This window comes from Onychomys torridus, chromosome 8 (genome assembly GCF_903995425.1).
Source record: "Onychomys torridus chromosome 8, mOncTor1.1, whole genome shotgun sequence".
In the NCBI taxonomy this organism is placed as follows: Eukaryota; Metazoa; Chordata; class Mammalia; order Rodentia; family Cricetidae; genus Onychomys; species Onychomys torridus.
In genome coordinates this window covers 52,625,019-52,635,383 of record NC_050450.1, presented here as the reverse complement: position 1 = coordinate 52,635,383, position 10,365 = coordinate 52,625,019, and the positions used below count along the sequence as shown (strand labels likewise).

At 42.3% G+C, this 10,365-nt stretch overlaps 1 long non-coding RNA gene across 1 annotated transcript; it reads left to right on the top strand.

Moving 5' to 3' along the window:
* The first annotated feature begins 2,780 nt into the window (after positions 1 to 2,780).
* LOC118590265 lies at positions 2,781 to 5,919 on the top strand. Its single transcript, XR_004945720.1, has 3 exons — positions 2,781 to 2,869; positions 2,989 to 3,037; positions 5,670 to 5,919. It is a non-coding gene; the product is annotated as an uncharacterized LOC118590265 (long non-coding RNA).
* The last annotated feature ends 4,446 nt before the right edge of the window (positions 5,920 to 10,365 follow it).

Sequence of the window (10,365 nt, the reverse complement as noted above, 5' to 3'; positions counted from 1 at the left end):
TGGTTCCAGCCATATGTAGCCACTCAGCCTTATTGCTTTGCTCCTGTAGTGGCACAATATTCCCTGGTAGGGACATATGGTATAAGACTCCTGTTCATCTCATGATGCAAGGATACAGAGTGGGGGAGGAACTGGGGTACATTTCCCCCATTCACGGGCATGCCCTCAATGGCCAAATTTCTCCCACCAGGCTGCACTTCTTAGAGCTTCTATTACCTCCCATCAGTGTCTTAAGTCCAGCAACAAAGCCTTGAAAGCATGAGCCTTTATGTGACATTCAAGACATAAACTGTATAACCTATAATGTGTAATTGTATCTATATAAACAGGCACAAATACGAGTATAATCTAAAATTCTAAAAGGAAACTGAGCAAGGTTTGTATTAGGTGATGAGGAAGGACAATATCTAGGCAACAGAATACATGAGTCATGAAAGGAGACAGAAAACTATTTTTTTAATTAAAAGAAGGAAATGACATTGCATAATTTTAAGTAGTTATTGGATGTTTCTACACTCCTTGGAGAAGGACATATTCAAATCCACGTTGACTGGGTTGTCTGTTACTATTTAGTTCTGTGTTCTTTATGAATTCTGAACATTAATCTCCTACCAGATGTGTGACTCACAAGCATTTCCACCTGCTCCGTGAATTGGCGAATTGCTGCTCTTTGTGAGTTACTTAATTGATCCCAAAAACATAGCAGAACTTTCTGTATGGATGGGGTATTGCTTTCGGGCTCCTCAACCTTACACGGAATGTTTTTTGTTTTTTTTTTTTTTTATGTTATGAGACATGACTTTTCTCTATTATCACTTGAAATAAAACACAGTTAATTTTTAAAATACATAAACTATAACATATCCTCAGCAAGTTTTCAAGGCAAGTCAAACAAATGGAAAGGAGAGCTGTTTTCACAAAGCCTACAAAATCGCAAAAACCCTTGATGCACACATTTAGGCAGCTGAAGAGGAAGCAAACTCTGGCCAGAGCAGGAGGGTTCCTGCTTTCCTCCCTCTGGTGTCCTGTTCCAGCCAGTGCTGTGAACCATACTCCTTCCTCCTCTGTCTTCCCTTCCTTACATGTTTGCCAGTAGAGCCTCGGGTCCACGAGCATCCGCCTTTTCCCTTGTCAATTTGTGGTAAATCATACCAAACCTTGTGGGATGAATGTTTGCATTGATTTATTTATTTTTAAAACTAAAGACGAAGAATGTAACAGTAAAGTAAATGCACACATTTAGTCATAATTATTGATTCTTACACCACAATCAAGCTTTGCAGGCATGCTGTGAACCAATTAAAGGACATACTGTGTTCATCCCCCAGGACTGCTGTGATGGATTACCACATGACTTAAAACAGCATTAATTTATATTCTTATAGTTCAAGGCTTACAGTCCAAATACAAGATTCGAGATGGGTCTACTCCCCTGGAAGATTTTACTAAGGGTATTTCCTTGTCTTCACTAAGCTCCTAAAGGCTGCTGACATTCCCTGATGCCCCTCCATGGCCTCACGGCCATCTTCCCTCTGTGTGTCCACATCTATGTCCTTTCTTGTAAGGGTACCAGGGATTGACTTAGTGTTTATTCCATCCAGTATGACCTCATTTTCAGTTACATCTTGATTTGCAAAGACACCGTAGTGGCTCAGTCTAATTCTGGAATGTGCTACACAGCCTTAGGTCTTGAGCACGTGGTTCCTAGCCTTGGCACTGTTTTGAAGGCTGTGGGGCCTTTGAGAGGTGATGTCTGTTTGGTAGAAGTGGGTTGTGTTTTCCAAATTCATTAATGGTGTGTGTTCCAAATGTCCAACCCCTGAAGCTGTCTTCTCTTTGCGTCCTGGTCTGTCACCACAGGCTCCTGCTGTCATGAACTCTGCCCTGCCTTCCCAGGCTGAACTCAAATACATCTGACCTACCTCAGGTTGTTTCTGTTGGGCATTTCATTACAGCAAAGCCCAAAGTAACTAAGACACAGCATTACCAAAGAAGATTGCCATTGTAGAATACACGGCTACTGTGTCTTAGCTTTTACGGTATGTGGACATTATGACCAGTGCCTGGCATCCTTGGTGTTAGTTCTCATGTGGCCGGCCCACTGAGAGGGCACTCCATTTGACAGATAGAGAAACTGAGGTTCAAACAAGATGGATAACCACAGGCCTGAACTGACTAGCCCGTGAGTGGTAGGGCCAGGCTTGCAGGTACCACTTTCTGACCCCAAAGGAGATGACCTCCACTGTGAGGCTTGGTGTCACCCTAGCCAAAGAGTTGCCTCTTTAAGGAGCTTACAGCATCTGAGACTACAGTAAATAGCCCCTGGTCCAGCCTCCAGCTCCTGCTGATCATGTTCACATTTGCAGGTCTAAGACGATCACCCGATTTCAAAGCCCTGGTGATTTTATGATTTGTAATCTTGTCAGTTCTCAGGAAAGACCGCAGGTTTGTTTTTTCACAGAGTCTTCATTCTCAGGTACTTCCTATAGCTCAAGAGGAGAAGAGGGGAGAAGGGGGACAGGAGGGAGGAGAGGGAGGGGAGGGAGGAGAGGGGAAAGAGGAAGTGGGAGGGAGGGAGAGAGAGAGACTTGGTTTGAGTTCTCTGAAGGTGTGTTTAACGTCCAGCTTTAAAATAGGATCGCTTCACACTGCACCCATCTGACTGACCTGGCTGCCACAGCTCTCTCGCCTCTGACTCTTTAACTGTTGGAATAATATTAGCTGAGCCTGCAAAGATAATACATAACTTTGCTAATTAAACACTAAGGGTTCAAGTTTGCCTTTGAGCTTTTTATAGGGTGACCTCTAACACAGGGCTCCTTCTTTTTAAGGACTGAGAATAACTCAAACCTTCAACTGTGTCAACCACGTGAGTATGTGGCTTTTAGAGAGCCATGTCATTGAAAGCATAACACTTTTAGAACAAAACTACATTGTGGTGATGTGAGTCCTTCCACTGAGTTCACATGGCTGGGTCTTTTTCCTCAGATGGCGGCAAACAGACTTCTGTGATGAATAACCCAGGAAAGAAAAGAAGGTGAGTGCCCAATGCTGGAAAATAGGGAAGCAGGGCTTCCCATGTCTCTTAGTCTGCTTTTTGGTTGCTATAACAGAACACTGGAAGCTGGGTAATTTGTAAAGAAAAAGGGTTTCTTCTGACTCATTGCCCTCAAAGTCTAAGGATGGAGTGCTACAGCCATCTGGCTCTGGTGACAGCTTCATGTCACACCAACTCCTGACAGAAGACAGAAGGGCAAGCAGGCAGAAACAGAGCGTGTGTGTGTGTGTGTGTGTGTGTGTGTGTGTGTGTGTGTGTGTGTGTGGTGTGGAGGACAGGTGTCTTAGAGCACACTGCTTTCACAGAGGTCCACTCTTGTAGGAGCTATATTAACCCCTCATCAGGACAAGTCCCCTGGGATGCCACACCTCTCAATGGTCCCACTAATCTCAGTCATTACATTACAAGTAAATCCCACTGTGAATTTGGGTGGGACAAACCTTGTTCAAGCTGTAGTACTTACTTCATCAGTTTCTCTGTGGTGTGGAAGCAATCTAGTACCCTCCCTGCCCCTAGTGATGAGCCAGTTTCCCACCACCTCTTCCCAACATCCCCTAAACCATATACTTAACATGGTAACACTGGAATCCATTTTGAGACATTTTATTTTGTTGCTGTTGTTGTTGTTGAACAGAACCACATGCTATTATCACAGGATTATGAACTCATTTTAGGAACCCCCCCCAAACAAACATCTATGGATGAAATGTCAGTGTCTCCCTCAGACTCTGTATTAAAGACAAGGAGGTAGAATATTTGGATGCTCCATGGATGGGAGATTTTTTGTCAGAAAAATATGGGAGGGGGGATGATTTATTTCTCCCCAAATATTTAGTATTTCTTTTCATTTACTGGTGGCATGTTTATAATGTAACCTTACCCAAGAATACCTGATGGTCCCATTTCCTCCTTCAATAAACTTGTCATACAGGAAAAATTTTTGTCTGTATAGAAATGCCCATGTCACTTATTGTATATGTGCCTAAATGGTTTAGAAGTTTGTTTAGTGAATGAACTTCCATCCCTTAATATTTTTCATGGTTGTGAGCAGATGTGTATGCAAGGTACTAACCTTCCCATGCATGTCATCAGTAAATGCCATCTGTGTAGGGCACCTCTAATAGTTACATTACTTCTCAGTAAATAGTCACCTGGCCTGCAGATAATTAAATGGAAAATCCTCTTTCCAAAAGACACATCATTTATTGCCTTTGCTGTGTTGCGTTGGATAGATAGAATACAGAGGATCATGCACAGTTCAGGGACAGCAATGTCATGGGTGTTTTGTGAGTGTTTCCCATGAGGATGCTTCTGAAGAATCATCATTCAGCGTGTTCTTGGTTATTTTCTTCCACAGTGAAGCAAACCTTAGAAGGAGTCATCTACATTTCTTTCTAGTGTTCAAAGTACACACTTACTGGACGTGGCTGCTGGACTTTAATACATTTTACAAATAGTAAAATACTTCCATGTCATTGTCCCCTTCTGAGATCTAATGACATTTCATCAATTTGTTTGAATTTTTAAGTACTCTCATTCATCTGTCTGGTTATGTGGTAATATTATTGTTTATCTTGCTTTTTATATGAGTTTTACTAAGGTTTTATCCTGGAGCTTGTTCCTATGGTATTTGGAAAAGCCAGGCTGTATTAAAATTCTTTTTGGTTTTTTAAGATTATAATATAATCACATCATTTTCAGCCTTTTGTCAGATTCAAGCTCCGGTTTTGACAATGATATGAAGAAAGGTTTCCCTTTGTTCTGTTTTCACTGTTGTTCATATTTTTACATGTTCTAGTCATTAAAATTGTTTCCATTTTCATTATATTCAGACTGTCTATATTTTTTGGTATTCTAAGTATTCTTTAAACCACTCACAAGAAATAAGAACAACGTGGTAAAGTGACCATACTCACACAGATTCTTACCCACTCAAAATGAATCAATGAAATTATGGATAGGAAGGAAAAATAGGCTCACTTAAACTAGACATGTTGCATAATGCATGGATGCAAAATAGGGTGGTGGGTAGGGAGACGGAATCCACCTACCGTTGACAGACATCCGAATTCATTCAGTTTCAAGGCCTTGGAGTGCTGCCCAGGAGGCTGTCTGTTTCACTACTTAACACGTCTCTGTTGATGGATATTTAGGAACGCACTAGTTTTGCTATGACAAGGACATGGAAATCGGATGTAGCCGAGCATATGGTTTTGGCACAAGTGCAAGTTTTCCTTCGGCCTTGAGCACATTGGAGAAAAGCATTTGGGAGACAAGAGTGGCCCTGGGTGGTTCCAAGGCCAGAGGCAGCAGGTGGGCTGTGGCGCACAGACAGGACAGGAAGTGAAGTGCGTCTCTTTGGCTCTTCCCCCCGCCCCACTCACTGCTTGTTTCATGGCACGGTGGTGGAAATTCTCAGAGGTCCTTGTCCACAGAGCTCTGCCAGATGCAGTTTCTGCCTTTGCCACAGTGACCAAATCCCATGGAAAAGCCGAGGGCGAGGATTCAAGGACTCTTGACAGAATAGCCAAATATTAGGTAGATTCTAATATGAAACTGCTGTTTTGTCACTCACAAAACAAACATCAGTTGTGACATTTGGTTACACCAGGTTTGAAGCACTCAGAAAGGACGGATGGAAACTAAGTGGACCAAGACAGGAAGAACACTGGGAGGTAAAATGGCTGTCACACGAACAACAGCAGAACCACTTTCCAGAAGCAAAATGAGGATCAGTGAACATCAAGGAAATTTCATTCTCTCATAAAAACAGATTAAGTCAAGCGGATGGGCCCCTTCAGCAAACAAAGATGCTTGCCTCCACCAAGCCTGAAGATCCAAGTTTCATCCACAGGACCCTCATTATAGAAGGTAAACTTCCACAGGTTGTGCTCTGACATCTACACGTAGATGCACGTTCATGTGTGTGAACCCCCCCCCCCACACACACACACACACTAATGTAACACAAAAATTAGAGAAAACGTTTAGGTAGACTTCTGTCATATGACTGTAATTCCTTCATAGAAAATATCTTTCCCAATATGACAAAATGGGGAAAATTACAAAACCATTCATTTCATTCCCATTGTGAAATCTATCAGCTTATTACAATAAATGAATGAGAATTCAATTCAAGGCAGAGTAGAGGAATAAGACTTAATTCTGGGTCAGTACCTTCATTTACTCACTAAAAGCTATTCTGAGCATTTATAAGGATTGTGCTAAGATCTCTGAGTCTAGAGGGAAGAAAACTGAGGCAGGGTCCTGAATTTTGCTTTTGTGGCCAATGAGCAGTAGAATTTCCTGCTGGGGAGCCTCAAAATTTGTGAGTGAATTCCCAAGTGGACCTCAAAACTTCACACTAAAACCACTGGAGACAGAAAATGTTTCCAAGAACAAGGAGAAAATGGAAAAATCTAAGAATTATGGGAAAAGTATTGATGTGTAGAAAGGCAAAGTCCCACGCCCAATCAATAGAGAAATGATAGCCCCTCTGGGGATTTATGCTGAAGGAATGTTTGCAGGGGTGTCTGAGACTGTATTTACTGACATGCTAGATTGGTGACATTTGTGGATAAAGTAGCTATGTAGTTAAAAGCGAGCCTTCCTGGGGAATGTACTGGGATTGTAAAAGTGGGTGAATTAGACACTTATGCCACTGGCAGGCTTATCATCAACTCCTTTGGTGCATGCTAAAGCAAGTTCTAAAGCAATGTGGACATGATGTGTTATACAACCCCAAGTGGTGAGAAGAATAGGTAAGTACCCCTGTAAATGCACTGTCTTAGTTAGGATTTTATGGCTTTAAAGAGACACTATCATTGTGGAATATTTGTTTAACTAGGTGAAAATGTGTTACATTTGTTTCTGCTGCAAAATGTTACTTTAACTGTGCAAAGGTGTGTTGCATTTGTTTATGCTGCGTTTGTTGAACAATGTAAGGATATGTATTTAGTTATGTGAAGATGTGCTGCCTTTGTTTCACCTTGCCTGCCTAAAGCATCTGATTGGTCTAATAAAGAGATGAAGGGCCAACAGCTAGGTAGGAAAAGGGTAGGCAAGGCTGGCAGGCAGACAGAATAAATAGGAGGTGAAATCTAGGCTCAATAAAAAAGAACGAGAGAAGAAGGAGTAGGGAATGAGGGATACACCTGGAACAAGAAGCCAGGCTGATGCCAGCCAGACGAGGAGGAGCAGTGGAAGTAAGAAAGGTCATAGGCCAAAGACAAAAGGTAGATCAAGAGAAGCCAGGTTTTTTAAAATTTATCATTATTATTATTATTATTATTATTATTATTATATTTGTGTTTTAATTTTACACATCAGCCATGGGTTCCCCTGTCCTCCCCCTCCCACCCCCACCCCCACCTTCCCCCCAGCCCCTCCCCTCCATTCCCATCTCCTCCAGGGCCAAGACTCCCCTGGGGATTCATTTAAACCTGGTGGATTCAGTACAGGCAGGTCCAGTCCCCCACTTCCAGGCTGAGCAAAGGGTCGCTGTGTAAGCCCAAGGTTCCAAACAGCCAGCTCATGCACTAAGGACAGGTCCTGGTCCTACAGCCTGGATGCCTCCCAAACAGTTCAAGCTATTCGATTGTAAAGAACTAGCCAAAAATGTGCGTAAGTTAGGCTGAACACTTAAAACTAATAATAAGTCTCTGTGTCGATATTTGGGAGCTGGTTGGTGGTCCAAAAGAAAAAACCTGGTATACACTATGACCACCGCAATTTGTTTGTTTGTTTGTTTATCAAAGCAGGTCATCTCTGTGTAACAGCCCTGGTTGTCCTGGAATTTCTTTTGTAGACCAGGCTGGTCTTGAATTCTCAGAGATCCACCTGCCTCTGTGTCCCTTGTGCTAGGATTAAAGACCTATGCAACTACCTCCTGGCTGCCAAGGTGACTCATAAGGGAAACATTTAATTGGACCTGGCTTACAGTTCAGAGGTTTAGTCTATTATCCTCATGGCGGGAAACATGGCATCAGGCAGGCAGACATGGTGCTGGAGAAGGAGTTGAGAGTTCTACATCTTGATCCATGTGCAACAAGGAGAGACTATGACATTAGGCATGGCTTGAGCATATATGAGACCTCAAAGCCCACCTCCACAGTGCACACTTCCTCCAACAGGGCCCACCTACTAATAGTGCCACTCCCTATGGGCCAAGCATTTAAACACATGAATCTATGGGGGCTATTTCTGTCAACCCACCACATGCACCAACAGGAAATAAAGGAATAGACACTCCCTTTTCTTTGCAGTGGCTGGAACTGAACCAAGGGCTTTGTGCTCACAAGGCTAATATTTTATCATTGACCTATGTCCCCATGCAAACACCCAACTTTTAGCAAGCACAAGAGAGAGATATGTAAAAGGGAATAATCTTCATGTGGACTTTAGTTCTTTGGCATCCTTCTGTGATAATACACTTACTGAAGTGCAGTAACATGACAGGCATGTAAAAACCTTTGTACCCTTGAAGTCCCATGTATGGAGTACAAAGCTTTTCAAAGTTGTGCCTTTTTTTTAAACTCAGAAATATAACTAACATCCTTACTTTCCAATTCATTGATGCTTTTGCATGTAACATTATTTCTTCTCACTTTCCTGCAGTTGTGTTTGCTGCACAACTCCAGAATCTTGAGCAAGAACAGATAATGTGTTTTGTCTGTTTTTATTGTTTTCTTACTCGCCAATAGAAGCATTTAGGGTAAGAGGTTTTATCTGAGTAGAATATTCCCCATCTCCAGACATTTGGTTTGATGCTGTTTGTGTTGTACCCAGTTAACACTGACAGACGACTTGCTTGTGCCAGGACTGAGCTGCCCACACTGTGCATATGAGCCTTCATAACAACCCTGGGTGCTAATGGTCTCTTCAGAGGTGCCCCTATGTTCAGTCCTTGGAAGCTGTGGGTCTAAAGTAACTAGAGGAGCAAGTAAACAGATAAACTGGGAATAGCCATGCATTAGCCACAGCGTTTAAGTAAGACCAAGCCAGCAACCCATACTCAAGTGACTGGTGGATGTTGCCTGAGCTTGAGGAAAAACACAAGGGGACTTGTGGAGATTTATGGGTAATATGAGAGATGTCCTACAACCAGACCCCCAAAGATGTACAGGAAGGCAAGATCTTGTTTCACAAGCTCCTTTTAGTTCAGGCAAGTTGGAATAGCTTTCTATCACTCAACACCCAAACAGTCCTTAAAGAGTTAAATCCTCAAGATCCCATAACTTTTAATTGGTGAATCCAAAATGTGTTCACAGGAAACCAGTACAAGAATTTATAACCATTAAGAATCACTGCTTTATTCATCCATTATTCATGTATTCTTTCATTAAACACACATGACATTGGAGACACAGGCTAGATCATTTAGTCTCTCAAGTCACAAGAAAGAATTAGTTATGTTGGTTAAACACAGAGGTATTTTGAACAAGATCAGCAGGTGTGATCTGTCGTTTAAAGGGTTACTCTAATGTTGTCTGGAGAACAAGTACAGCCGTGGAATAGCAGCTCCGGTGAGGGCACTTGTGCCACACTCCGTGTACAGCATCTTGATAGCTTTAACTATGTTTTGGTGAAGATTCTGGTAAGAGGGGACATGTGACATGGAGTGGTTAGCAAGATCTACTGGTGGATTGGTGTGAAGAAAGAAGAAGAGGGTGGGGGAGGGTGAGAAATGGGGAATTGATAGGGGTGAGAAATGGGGGGCAAGTGTGAGAAATGGGGGAGAGTGAACAAGGGTGAGAAATGAAGGGAGGATAGGTCAGGATAAGAAGTGGGGGTGTGAACACGAATGGGGAGATGATAGGCAAGGGGGTTGTCTACAGCTTTGATCTAAAAAACTCAGAATGATTGTGTAATTACACAAATATTTAGAGAAACAGATGGCTCACTGTGGCTGATGAATGAATGACTTGGAGTAGAGTACTTCAGAACAGGAACCAAAGAAGAATTAGCTCGTTCTGAGTTGGAGACGGTGACCAGCCCTCCGTAGGGAGATGTCAAGTAGATAGATATGTCTGATGATCAGAGGAGAAACTGAGATTAGAGATGCAAATGTGGAGCCCCAGCTTGTTGAATGGGGTTAAAACTATGAGAGGAAACAAGACCTCATCAGAGAGTAGATAGTGTGTGGAGAAAGATCGAGTTTTGAGACAGTTTTATACTAACATTAGAAACACAGGGAATCCATCATCTGTTTTTGCTGCATAACAAAATGAATAGTAGATTCTAGAGAACTTATAAAGAAGAGAAATTTCTCTTCTCAGAGTTTTGGAGACTAGGAAGTTTGAGTGAGG